Source organism: Rattus norvegicus, chromosome 11 (genome assembly GCF_036323735.1).
Source record: "Rattus norvegicus strain BN/NHsdMcwi chromosome 11, GRCr8, whole genome shotgun sequence".
Classification (NCBI taxonomy): Eukaryota; Metazoa; Chordata; class Mammalia; order Rodentia; family Muridae; genus Rattus; species Rattus norvegicus.
In genome coordinates this window covers 60,775,069-60,787,387 of record NC_086029.1, presented here as the reverse complement: position 1 = coordinate 60,787,387, position 12,319 = coordinate 60,775,069, and the positions used below count along the sequence as shown (strand labels likewise).

General features: G+C 46.0%; 1 long non-coding RNA gene across 1 annotated transcript; it reads right to left on the bottom strand.

The window, feature by feature from the left end:
• Positions 1 to 3,703: 3,703 nt before the first annotated feature.
• On the bottom strand, positions 3,704 to 11,879 carry LOC120095652 (uncharacterized). The gene is made up of 2 exons (XR_005491305.2): positions 11,386 to 11,879; positions 3,704 to 8,372 (listed from the first exon to the last, which is right to left on the bottom strand). It is a non-coding gene; the product is annotated as an uncharacterized LOC120095652 (long non-coding RNA).
• Between the last annotated feature and the right edge of the window lie 440 nt (positions 11,880 to 12,319).

The following is a 12,319-nucleotide window of genomic DNA, read 5'->3' as shown; positions in this document are numbered from 1 at the left end:
TATTACTGGCTTGCTTAGTTTACTTTCTTATAGAACCCAAGACCACGAGCCCAGGGACAGCACCACCCAGAGAGAGCAGTGTCCTCCCACATTGACCACTAGTTGAGAAAATGCCTTACAGCTGGTATCATGAAGGCATTTCCACAACTGAGGCTCCTTTTCTGTGATAACTCCAGCTTGTGTCAAGTTGACAAACAAAAATAGCCAGTACATGTTTCATCTATTTTGGGATATTCAGGGACTACTGTGCTCGGATAGCTGGACTCTAGAGAAGATGAGAAATGCTGGCTGTTAGATTATATTTTTAGACTGACATCTAGGCATCTGGAATTAGGATGATTATAGTTCTAGGTGCTGGTTTCTGATTTTGTCTTGCCTTGGTGTGTGTTTTGTTCCTTGATTTCAGTTTCCTCTATGGACTTTCAGAGTGTGATGGCTATGTATTGCCTGGTAGGAATTTTTCTTTGGACCTAATATTTGTGACCAGTTTGAGGGGTAATGGGGGGCTCCAGTGTTACTGGGTATTAAGAGTTGACGTCTCTTGAGGGCCAGAGAAAAGATGAATGATGTCAGTTCAAGGCCAGGACTGTTTCTGTAGCAATACTCAAAACTCAAAACAGATATTAGAAATGAACAAAATAATGATTGATTGAACAACTGGAAATGTTGGATATTTAAAACCACATACTAAGAACTCTCCTATGATTTAGGCACTTAAGACCTTAGTTGGCACACAACCTGTAATAATCCAGGCATTCTTTGATTTAGTCAAAATGCCTGTTGGTCTTTCCTTAGTGAACTGCATATATCTCAAAGCTTTATTCCTGACATGAACCAACTAGTCATATGGTTTGCTTAAAAATTGAAAATGCTTTAATATGTATGTAGATAGCCCAAAAGCATTGTAAGTGCATTTGAGGTGTAAGAAAATAGTTAGATGCCCGATCTAAATGTATTTTCTTTAGGTCATTGAAATGGGAAACCTAAAAACATATTTGTAATTCCTATCTTTCTGGAGTCTGACAGATTCAGATACTTGTATAAATCTGAAACAGAAGGCAGACAAGAGTTCTTCTGCTCCATAAAGAAGCTGAGCATGTTGTAGTCTTCTCTTCTGTGTTGCTTCCCTTCCAGATGAAGGGATGGGTTTTAATACGAGAGATGGGATTTGGGGGAAAAGTATGGGTGGCATGAGGTTTATAGGAGTGGATAGAACATTATACCCTGAGATGTCAGCTGATTTAAAGGTTCAAGGTAGCTGTCCCCCTGCCATCATAGAACCCACACACCCAACATGGTGTTATAATGTCTGATTTTTAACTTCTTGTGATAACAAAGATCTAGGGGTGGAAACAGGAGTGTTGAAAGACAATACTAACACAGGAAAGCTGGTCAGTCGCATAAATATTATAATATTGAGTATCTAATGCAACCAAAGACTCCATTAAATAGTTCCTAGTTTATTTTATAATCTTTAAAATTAAAATAAAATCACATCATTTTTGTACTCCTAAATCTCTTACAATTTCCTTCTCCCAAACCCTCTTGATCCTTATCTACTCAAAATGCATAAATGTATGCCTACAATTTGCTGAGTCTGTTCAGTGATGCTTACATATGTATGTTTCCAGGTCTGAACACTAGGTATTGGAAAGCCAGTTAGGGGCTCAACTGTGGGGACAACTAATTCTCTCTTAGAAGTGTTTAGTAGCTTATAGTTCTTTGTCTCAGGATAAACACCCTTTAAGTTTCCCCAACCCACACTACCATGTCTGATGGTATTGTCCTTATTTAGGTCTCCTTTAAGTAACCATATTATCGTGGTTTCATGGGTGCAGCTTCTATGTCATTTCTATGAGACACACACTCTGTGGTTATTAGGATATGGAGAATGTAGTAGTCAGGAATTAGTGGTTTAGTAAAGTGTTAGTAATAGTTTCTATCATAATATTCATGACCTCAGTTGCCATGGGTAATTAGCTAGGGTTCCAGTAACAGACAGGATTTCCCTCATGTTGAGCAAACCATAATTTAAATCCAATGACAAACATTTTTCACCGGATATGAATGCCTCTGTTGGCCTCTTTGGGGCACCCTATCATGTTGGTCACTTGGTAGTTAATAGGCATCACAATTGTTTCCCTCCCTTGGCAGCTTCTATGGAACCTGTCAGAATTATGAATGCTACTCCTCATTGAGGAATTTTAGTGTCACATCTAGCCCAAATTCTCTGAATCCTATGGCCCACATGCTTGATATTTTCAGCCTTGCCTTCAATTCCTAAGCAGTGACTAAGGGAAGTGTCATTAATCTATATTTTTGGAGTATTTCTTGGAGCCCCATGAACAGCAACTCAAAAGGAGTTTTCTTGTGTTTGAAGATCTAGCTTAGAGACTTTTGGTTTCAGGATACATCCTGTCTCTTTTGGGGACTTGGTTCGTTCTGGTTATTCAGGGATGAGGTTTGATCCCTGACTCCTGAAGTTGAGAATGTGTCATAGGCTGCTCTGGGTTCATGTTCTGGCTGGACTGCTTTCCTCTCAGGCTTTGTCCTGGAGTTCTCACACTTAGGTTTTATCCAGGCTCCTTTGATTTCAGGATTTAGCCAGACTACTTATTTGTTAGGTTACAGCCCATGCTAAAAAACCCACATATGTAGTGGCAGGACCCTCATGTGCACACCCCTAAGGCTCACTGTTGGCATTGATCACCATTTTTCAATCCCCAAATTAATCCACCAATAATCAGAAAACAATATAAAAATTAATCCAACAATGAAAGTGATAAGAGCTTTGGGTGAGAAGACCCAAGTATTTTTAGGAATCATTCACCTTTCCTATCCCTGAAAAGTCTGTTCTAACTCTGTGATATTAATTGCTAATGCTCTTTCCTCTGATGCTGGCCCAAATATACTGCATTCAGAATCTGCAGGTCCCTGTCAAGGAATGGCAGCAGCCAGGTAACTGCATCTTGTACCTCCGTAGAATGTTACCTGAAAGTCTATGGAAAAGCCAGTGAAATATGTGATCATTGACATTTCTTTTTGTGTTATCTGATGGACACATATCTCTTAATGGAAAGGATATATGGGAAATGAAGTTAATCAGACCTGGATGGGAAAGAAAAGCCTGGTGAACATGGATACCCAAGTTAGAGATATTTACCAGCACATGAAAAAGCCACAGGATGATGTCCACAGAAACCCCACACAAATACCCAGGGGCACTGTGAACAACATACATTGACAAATAACATGGGAATGGGACTCAGAGATGCATGTAGCTGGATAGTGAACATGCCAGAAAATCTGCCTTCTAAACTTCCCAAGATCAGGGACTAGGCCAGAGTTGCAAAATATCGATCCCTAATTCATCTATTTGAAGGAACATAGCACATTTTGCTGTTCACTAGGTGAGGGCTCCAGCTTACTTGGGCCCTTTAGTCTCTTTAGGAGACTCCAAGTAAAGGCAAAGACACAAACCATGGACAGAGGTACAGTCATCTTCAGGATAAGGTGTGAGCCTACAGATGTGTGCCCTGCACATGGAGACATCAGGTGAGAAAGAGATGTGGCAGTGCTAGCCACCCACACTTGCTGTTTGTAACCATCACAACCTGTTTTAATAAGTTCAATTGAGCATTGAAAACTATTATTCAGAAGTACAGGAAACGAGCCAAAATATACAATTCAGGAAAAGACATAGTAGCAGATGAACATTATATTTATTGAAAACTATGTACACAATGCTGGAGCACGAAACGTCTGCTAAAGAATAATGTAAGACTACAAGGCCTTGTTGTGGTCCTGGCTTCCTTGTAGTGAAAGTTGTCAAGGATCTTAATAAGGGAGGGAGTAGCCCACACACAATTGAATTTAAGCTGGACCTTGGGTACTCTGTAGTCAGGGAGCTGCCAGGATCCCTCTGATGTCACACTATGGTCTTTGACATTATTGCACTCCTCAGACCAGCACCTCTTGTGGTTGTGCCAAACCATCCTAGAGTAGTGGGTATGGCCTAGGCATAGATAATCATAGTATCAGTTGAAATTAAGACATTGAATCAGATCACTTCATGGTATACTAACCACAGTGTTGTTTCATTTTAGGCTTGAACTAGCCACACTTATTTGTTTGGGACAAGGCTTCCTTGAGTAAGAGTAAATACAAGACAATTTAGATATTACATTTGGGCCAAACTATATCGAAAGGGTTGAGATTGGCAATAATCATTTGGCCCAAGCCTTGTTATTTGAAGAAAAAGCCTAATCTATAACCCATACTTGATTAGGACCCAGGCTTCTTGAAGGTCAGAAATAGGCCTAGGTCCACATCTCTCATATGCTGGGCCTGAGTCTCTTAAGGACTAAGGATAGTCCGAGGCCCCATCTCTTAATTTTGGCCGAGGCCTGTTCAAGGTCAGGGATTGGCTCAGGTCGATATTTCTTCTTCTTTGGGGCCAGGCCTCTTCAAGGGTTAGGGATAGGACCTGGCCCACATCACTTCTTCATATTGGCCCAGGCCCATATTTCTTATTTTTGGGGTCAGGCTTCGACAAGGGGTAAAGATTGGCCCAGGCCCACATCACATTTTTTGGGGCCCAGGCCTCTTCAGGGTCAGGGATTGACCCAGGCCTGTATTTCTTCTTCTTTGGACCCAGGCCTCTTCAACGGTTAGGGATAGGCCCAGGACCACATCAGTTGTTCCTTTAGGCCCAGGCCTCTTCAGGGTCAGGGATTGGCCCAGGCCCATCTTTCTTCCTCCTTGGGCCCAGGCCTCTTCAAGGGTAAGGGATAGGCCCAGGCCCACATCACTTCTTCATTTGGGCCCAGGCCTCTTCAAGGGTTAAGGATAGGCCCAGGTCCACATCAGTTCTTCCTTTGGGCCCAGGCCTCTTCAAGGGTAAGGGATAGGCCCAGGCCCACATCACTTCTTCATTTGGGCTCAGACCTCTTCTCGGTCAGGGATTGGCCCAGGCCCTTATTTCTTCTTTTTTGGGCCCAGGACTCTTCAAGGGTTAGGGATAGGCCCAGGCCCACACACTTCTTTTGGGCCCAGGCCTCTTCAGGATCAAGGATTGACCCAGGCCTATATTTCTTCTTCATTTGGGCCCAGGCCTTTTCTGGGTCAGGGATTGGCCCAGGCCCATATTTCTTCTTTTTGGGCCCAGGCCTCTTCAGGGTCAGGGATTGGCCCAGGCCCATATTTCTTCTTCTGTGGGACCAGGCCTCCTCAAGGTTTTGGGATTGGTTCAGGCCCATATTTCTTCTTCTTTGGGCCCAGGCCTCTTCAAGGGTTAAGGATAGGCCCAGGCCCATATCACTTCTTCATTTGGACCCAGGCCTCTTCAAGGGTTAAGGATAGGCCCAGGCCCATATTTCTTCTTTTTGGGCCCAGGCCTCTTCAAGAGTTAGGGATCGGCCCAGGCCCATATTTCTTCTTTTTGGGCCCAGGCCTCTTCAAGGTCAGGGATAGTCCCAGGCCCACATCACTTCTTCATTTGGGCCCAGGCCCTTTCTGGGTCAGGGAATGGCCCAGGCCCATATTTGTTCTTTTGGGACCCAGGCCTCTTCAAGAGTTAGGGATAGGCCCAGGCCCACACACTTCTTAGGGCCCAGGCCTCTTCCAGGTCAGGGATTGACCCAGGCCCATATTTCTTCTTTTTGGACCCAGGCCTCTTCAGGGTCAGGGATTGGCCCAGGCCCATATTTCTTCTTCTGTGGGACCAGGCCTCCTCAAGGTTTTGGGATTGGCCCAGGCCCATATTTCTTCTTCTTTGGGCCCAGGCCTCTTCAAGGGTTAAGGATAGGCCCAGGCCCATATCACTTCTTCATTTGGACCCAAGCCTCTTCAAGGGTTAAGGATAGGCCCAGGCCCATATTTCTTCTTTTTGGGCCCAGGCCTCTTCAGGGTCAGGGATTGGCCCAGGCCCATCTTTCTTCCTCCTTGGGCCCAGGCCTCTTCAAGGGTAAGGGATAGGCCCAGGCCCACATCACTTCTTCATTTGGGCCCAGGCCTCTTCAAGGGTTAAGGATAGGCCCAGGTCCACATCAGTTCTTCCTTTGGGCCCAGGCCTCTTCAAGGGTAAGGGATAGACCCAGGCCCACATCACTTCTTCATTTGGGCTCAGACCTCTTCTCGGTCAGGGATTGGCCCAGGCTCATATTTCTTCTTTTTGGGCCCAGGACTCTTCAAGGGTTAGGGATAGGCCCAGGCCCACACACTTTTTTTGGGCCCAGGCCTCTTCAGGATCAAGGATTGACCCAGGCCCATATTTCTTCTTCATTTGGGCCCAGGCCTTTTCTGGGTCAGGGATTGGCCCAGGCCCATATTTCTTCTTTTTGGGCCCAGGCCTCTTCAAGGTCAGGGATAGTCCCAGGCCCACATCACTTCTTCATTTGGGCCCAGGCCTTTTCTGGGTCAGGGATTGGCCCAGGCCCATATTTGTTTTTTTTTTTTTTTTGGGGTGGGGGGGGGGGCTCATGCCTCTTCAAGAGTTAGGGATAGGCCCAGGCCCACACACTTCTTAGGGTCCAGGCCTCTTCCGGGTCAGGGATTGACCCAGGCCCATATTTCTTCTTTTTGGGCCCAGGCCTCTTCAGGGTCAGGGATTAGCCCAGGCCCATATTTCTTCTTCTGTGGGACCAGGCCTCCTCAAGGTTTTGGGATTGGTCCAGGCCCATATTTCTTCTTCTTTGGGCCCAGGTCTCTTCAAGGGTTAAGGATAGGCCCAGGCCCATATCACTTCTTCATTTGGACCCAGGCCTCTTCAAGGGTTAAGGATAGGCCCAGGCCCATATTTCTTCTTTTTGGGCCCAGGCCTCTTCAAGAGTTAGGGATCGGCCCAGGCCCATATTTCTTCTTTTTGGGCCCAGGCCTCTTCAAGGTCAGGGATAGTCCCAGGCCCACATCACTTCTTCATTTGGGCCCAGGTCTTTTCTGGGTCAGGGAATGGCCCAGGCCCATATTTGTTCTTTTTGGGCCCAGGCCTCTTCAAGAGTTAGGGATAGGCCCAGGCCCACACACTTCTTAGGGCCCAGGCCTCTTCAGGGTCAGGGATTGGCCCAGGCCCATATTTCTTCTTCTGTGGGACCAGGCCTCCTCAAGGTTTTGGGATTGGTCCAGGCCCATATTTCCTCTTCTTTGGGCCCAGGCCTCTTCAAGGGTTAAGGATAGGCCCAGGCCCATATCACTTCTCATTTGGACCCAGGCCTCTTCAAGGGTTAAGGATAGGCCCAGGCCCATATTTCTTCTTTTTGGGCCCAGGCCTCTTCAAGAGTTAGGGATCGGCCCAGGCCCATATTTCTTCTTTTTGGGCCCAGGCCTCTTCAAGGTCAGGGATAGTCCCAGGCCCACATCACTTCTTCATTTGGGCCCAGGCCCTTTCTGGGTCAGGGAATGGCCCAGGCCCATATTTGTTCTTTTTGGGCCCAGGCCTCTTCAAGAGTTAGGGATAGGCCCAGGCCCACACACTTCTTAGGGCCCAGGCCTCTTCCGGGTCAGGGATTGACCCAGGCCCATATTTCTTCTTTTTGGACCCAGGCCTCTTCAGGGTCAGGGATTGGCCCAGGCCCATATTTCTTCTTCTGTGGGACCAGGCCTCCTCAAGGTTTTGGGATTGGCCCAGGCCCATATTTCTTCTTCTTTGGGCCCAGGCCTCTTCAAGGGTTAAGGATAGGCCCAGGCCCATATTTCTTCTTTTTGGGCCCAGGCCTCTTCAGGGTCAGGGATTGGCCCAGGCCCATCTTTCTTCCTCCTTGGGCCCAGGCCTCTTCAAGGGTAAGGGATAGGCCCAGGCCCACATCACTTCTTCATTTGGGCCCAGGCCTCTTCAAGGGTTAAGGATAGGCCCAGGTCCACATCAGTTCTTCCTTTGGGCCCAGGCCTCTTCAAGGGTTAAGGATAGGCCCAGGCCCATATCACTTCTTCATTTGGACCCAAGCTTCTTCAAGGGTTAAGGATAGGCCCAGGCCCATATTTCTTCTTTTTGGGCCCAGGCCTCTTCAGGGTCAGTGATTGGCCCAGGCCTACTTTTCTTCTTCTCTGGGTCTGGGCCTCTTCCATGGTTAGTGATAGGCCCAGGCCCACATCAGTACTCCCTTTTGGCCCGGGCCTCTTCATTGTCAGGGACCGGGCCAAGCCTATATCTCTACTTGTTTTGGACATGGACTCCTTCAAAGTCAGGGTTTGGCCAGGAGACATACTTGTTTTTGTTTGTTCTCTGGGCCTATTACGTCTCATTCCCACCTAGGTAGGTCCATAAATTTTTGGGGTCAAGGTATCTTCTTCTTTTTGGAATTGAAATACAGCATACATTTGAGTCCATATTTGTCCAAAATTACTTTGTTGTTAGCCATCATCTATGGCCAATGTTCCTGGGAAAAATAAACAGATATTGATAGAAGAAAATATTTAGTTTCCTTCCCTGGCATCTTGAATGTACTCAGAACATCATTGACCTGTCCTCTGGGTAACATGCTCAGACATTGACACACTGAACTCACAATTCACATGAAACAAATTATACATTATATAAATACAAGATAAAGAAGATGGCTGGAATAGTCCTTTCCTGTTGCCTAGCTGTCTGTGCCTGTGGTAGAGAGGACCCATGAACTCATGTGGAAATATTATTGCTTCTAAGTTAGGAGAAGCAAGACCCCATGATGTATTTCCTTCCTTCTGGGGTGAGAGCACATGATGAAACATCACAAGAAGTTAGGAGGAAGTATAGAGGTTAGTGCTCCAAATATCTTGACAAGGCATTGGAGACTATGCAGATCTTCACACAGCCACTTTTTCCTGTGTGGGATGGGTCCTCTGTGTGTGTGCCATCCAAGACCATGCTCTGTGAGGATATCCCCTTAGTCCTTGCTATTACCACTCTTCTCAAGATCGTATCTGTTTTTTTCCATCCAAAACCCTCAGACACTGAACTGTGCCCAGGTCACCCCTTTCACAAAAAGCTTCCTGTAAAGTACATGCACTGATGTGAGATTGGGTTTTTCCCCAAAGATTTTCTGAGCTGACTTACCTGAAAGGGACCCCTGGCACCTTCTCCTATAATAGATTCTGCTGCCCCCAGAACTAGGACACACCCATAACCTGGACAGTGACCCTTATGTGAGGTCACAAAGGCCAAGCCTCACTCTGTTTAGAAAAGCTCATAGGCTGTCCAGGCACACAAATGCTGTCCAGGCACAGAAGTATCTTTTGAACTGCTATCAAATTGATTGAAATGTTGTCCTACAACCAGTGCCTTCACCACCATTAAACACAGCTTGTAGTAGGGTCTCCCAGAAAGCATTTCATGAAGTTTCCCTCCCTGACCTCATGATAATCAATGATTTCTGAGAATGTCACTAAAAAAGAGCTGACATGATTGATACTCTACACACATACAGATTCATTCATGAACACAATAATATCCATCTTATAAATATCAATATGAAAATTAGATGGAGAATGTGATATCAAGGTCTATACCCATGAAGGGAAGGGCCTATGAGTTGACTAAAAAGATTATTTCGAGGAATGGTCATATCTAGAGAAGCCAGTGAAAAGGTTCTGGTAAAGCTCTTCCTATGTACCTATGTAGTGTATTCTCCCTAAAAGGATGACATGGGTGTGGGGGTGTGTGATGTAAGTAGTTGATCATTTATCTGCTTGAGCTTTGAGTCTTAAGAGCAGGTGCTAACTTGACAGTTTCTACCAGAGTCCACTCTTCCTGGCATGGTGGCATGGGTATAGTGCTTTCTACATATATATATATATATCTTACCAGTCGGCAGGCATCCTTGTTTCACTACTCTTTTGGCTACTTAACAGATCTCCTGTCGTGTTAGATAAGAAACACCTCAAGAACTTCACTGAGCCCTTATGACTGGCATTCAGGTCCTTGTTCCTGATCTTTCCTGCATGCCTATATACCTGAAGGCACGTGCATTCCCATATATATATTCCCAGAGCATGCACACTAGCATACAATTTAAATATGATTATGTATAGTGTACAGGGTTAGTTAGAGTGCTGGAATATTTCTGTTGAGTCCCTGCTTTCAGTCATGCTGAGGAAAACCCCTGGACATAAAAGATTGCTGTGAAGAAGCTAAGTCACTTCAGAGCTTCAGACAATAGGACTCTGGATCATCTCCTACCTGCCCTGGACACTATAGACTGCCATAGCTGATAGTTGTCCCTGGCTTGGGCCACAACCGCTGAGCTTCATCCTGCACAAGTCTGGAAGCTGGAGTCTATTTGTGTGGTACAGGCTGGGTGTGATCATTTCCTGGGCTTAATTTCTAGTGAGTTGTGGCTGTCATCTACCTGAGTACTTGTTTGACAAGTTCCTTAGGGTGCATGTACAAACACACATACACACACATACACACACACACACACACACACACACACACACACACACACACACACACACACACACACCATTTCTGCTTTAGCACAGGTCCTGTTAAAGGTCACTTCAAGGACCACATTATGCCTCTTATCTCCCAGTATAGCACACTAAGTTTAAATCAGGACCTCATTACAGGAATCTGTATATATTTCTCCTAACATACAGCCCAACACACCTGCAGTTCCTTCTGAATCCCAGCCCATGACTGAGTTCCCTCACACTAACACTGCCTTTACCTTGGCAATGGGCTATTATATGAGGTAACAGAGGCCTGACCACACTTCTCTCCAGGTTCTTCCTATGTGCCTAGGTGAGAAACGATTGTACTTTCCCTCTTAAAGCCTGGACATAAATTACCCTGTCTTATTTAACACTGTGTATATTTGTAGAGGACGTTATGTGACACCATCCAGTGTCATCCTCATGTTCTTTCCTATATGTGGATGTAGACCTGCAGACATGAGCACACACATGAGCACACTTAGAAAGAGAAAACATGTAAGTACAGAGTGGGAGGGGAATGTGCTGCCATGGTGTTTCCTGTGATAGTGACATTGAAGTTTGTCCCATATTGAGGCAGCTTGCTGAGTACAAATGAGAAGATTGCTATCGTCAGGGACTGCAGTCCTCAGGGAGGATCAGACACCAGTACCAGGGATGTTAGCCCCCTTCCCTGGACAAGCTATGGGTGATGGTCAAATGTGGGCATGGCAACAGCACTGTTACCCACTTCCTGTCCTATCCAGATATATGTATGTGGCTCCTCTCCAAGGCCTCTCTCCTTGGTGAGTGAGGGGTTCCTCTCCCTGAAGTCTTGAGTGGCCAGTCCCAGTAGTGTGAGACTTCTGATCTGTTTCTAGCTCTCTGAGGATATGCTGTCCTCAGTCAGAAACACCACAAGTCCCTCTCCACGTTTCAGACTCCCACATTTAAGACCCCAATGAGGAAGTACATCACGCTGAGTGAGTTACTCACGTGATGAAGTTCAGGTAGTGCCCATTCCACAAAACAGCCCAAACATGGGCAAACACATGTGCTCACTGTGAATCCCAACCCTCCTTGCTGGACTCTGAGTTGTCCTCGAGCTAAGAACTCTGCTGTTACTAGGGCGGGGCTTTATCCTGTGAGGTCACAGAGGCCTCACCTCACTGCACTCTGAGAATCACAAGGGACACCCAGGCACCTGTCATCTCCCAGCTTGGTGCATCCTGTTCTCTACAAAACTGAGTCAAGTATCCTTGCAAACACTTTGGGGAATTGGCAACAAGTGTTTCTCAGAGATGCCTTCCTGGGAATCACCTACAAGCATCTCCTGTCAGCCATCTCTCTTCCCACATTACCTTCATCCTGAGAGGGTATGATCCATCCTGTCTACAGAAACTAAACCCTCACATGAGTGCTAATACCAGGAAGTGCTTACTGACAAGAATATTTTTTATTAGATATATTTCTTTACTTACATTTCAAATGTTATTCCCTTTCCCGGTTTCCTGTTCATAAGTCCCCATTCCCTCCCCCTCCATATGGGCATTACCCCCATCCATTCCCCTTACTGCCCCCCATTTCCTCCTACTCTGGGTGTCTAACCTTGGCAGGACCAAGGGCTTCCCCTTCCACTGGTGCCCCAACAAGGCTATTCTCTGCTACATATGCAATTGGAGCCCTCAGTCACTCCATGTATAGTCTTTGGGTAGTGGCTTAATCCTGGAAGCTCTGGTTGGTTGGCATTGTTGTTTTTATGGTATTGCAAGCTCCTTCAACTCTTAATACTTCCTCTAATTTCCCCCAAGGGGGTCCTGTTCTCTGTTCAGTGGTTTGCTGCTAGCATTGACCTCTGTATTGGACGTGCTCTGCATGTGTCTCTCAGGAGATAATCTCTATCCAGTCCCTTTCAGCATGCAGTTTTTAG